This window comes from Nannospalax galili, unplaced genomic scaffold, assembly GCF_000622305.1.
Source record: "Nannospalax galili isolate Female #2095 unplaced genomic scaffold, S.galili_v1.0 scaffold65, whole genome shotgun sequence".
In the NCBI taxonomy this organism is placed as follows: domain Eukaryota; kingdom Metazoa; phylum Chordata; class Mammalia; order Rodentia; family Spalacidae; genus Nannospalax; species Nannospalax galili.
The window spans coordinates 739063-740731 of record NW_008353294.1 but is presented as its reverse complement, the minus strand read 5'-3'; positions in this window follow the sequence as shown (position 1 = coordinate 740731).

The window sequence follows — 1669 nt, the reverse complement described above, 5'->3', positions numbered from 1 at the left end:
CTTCAGATCCACATTTTATGCATCAGAAGTCTTGTTTGGAACCTGAAGCCAATCAGCATCTCCTACTAAGGACAGAAAGAATTCCTTACAAGATGTGTTTGTCATTTTAATCATAGAACTGATTCCTGTGTACATATTTTCATATGTCCGTAATGGAGATGAGTGTGTGTGTGTGTGTGTGTGTGTCTGTGTGTGTCTGTGTGTGTCTGTGTGTGTGTCTGTGTCTGTGTGTGTCTGTGTGTGTCTGTGTGTGTGTGTCTGTGTCTGTGTGCCTGTGTCTGTGTCTGTGTCTGTACCTATAAGCTAATTCAAGATCTGAAATAAAGAAATAACCAAAGCCAGATGTAACAAAGATATACTATACTTTAAGAAACAGTGTAACAGACATCTCCACAAAATTCATTAGCTTCCACAAAATTTATATTGAAAATAACATGGTTGAAATTATGTACTCTAAATTTTCCCAATGTCTTCTTTAGCTTTTTCCAAATAATTTAAGGAAATTAGTGAGTATGCAGAGCACAGAAATTTAAATGATTAGTGAAGTCAACACAATGGCTTCAGTAAACAAAAGGAGTGAGCTAAAGCTGTGTGACTTGGCAAGAAAAAATGTACAAATATTTGAAAAGTAGAAGGAGAAAGAAGTAAAAACAATTATTTAGCATGACTCATGGTACTATAAGAAAATAAAATATCAAAAACTCCTTTATTATACCCCAAAATATAATTTCCATCAAAGTGAGAGTAAATAAAATATCCCATTTAGTAACTTCTACTTTGTTAAATAACAAATGCAATAATTACTTCAAAACCAACTTTCATAAGGCTTTTGCCAGAAGATTAATAACACATAACCCCAACTATAGAAGGTGAAGCAGTCTGACAGTCATGGTGCTAACTCATATAACTTTCTAACTACGGTATACATAATACCGTTGTCCTGATTTTATAAAGAGGAAACTGAAGTGAATAGAGGACAGTGAGAAGAACAATGTCTAAATATTTTTATTATATCATAAATACCTCTAATGCTAAATGCTAACTACATCTAATAATCTGCTCATTCACATCAAATGTGTCTGTCAGTCATTTAACTAGCAATTTCTGAGTGGACTATTTATTAATACTTGCACACTGTACCTAAAATATATTATTATTTCAAAGAAAATATTCTAACTCAGTAGTATAACTTGCAGTTAATGTATATATATTGATATGTGATTGGCTTTACAATCCACATGAAGGAATGCATGTTAATATGAGAGATGATACACTTATTTATTCTTTTTAAAAAGTTTTCAAATTTTTAATTATTATTAATGTAGTAGGACAAATGCCACAGTAGCATATGGAGGTCACAGAACAACTCTGTGGAGTTATTTCTCTCCTTTCATCTTCACATGGATTCCTGGAATTGAAGTCAGGTCATCAGGCTTGCAAGGGAAGCATCTGAGTCATCTCTTTGGCTCTCATTTATTTTTTTGTGTCCTTACAATTGATATTCATGAACCAGGTTATCAATTAAAGCAATCAATAGTAGTTGTTGTCACACATATTTTGCTACATATATTATGTCAAGATTTATATTGGGTCTTGAGGAGCAATACCATTAAGTTTGCTCTGATCTCATAAAACATAAAGAATTACAAATACCACATGATGTCACTAA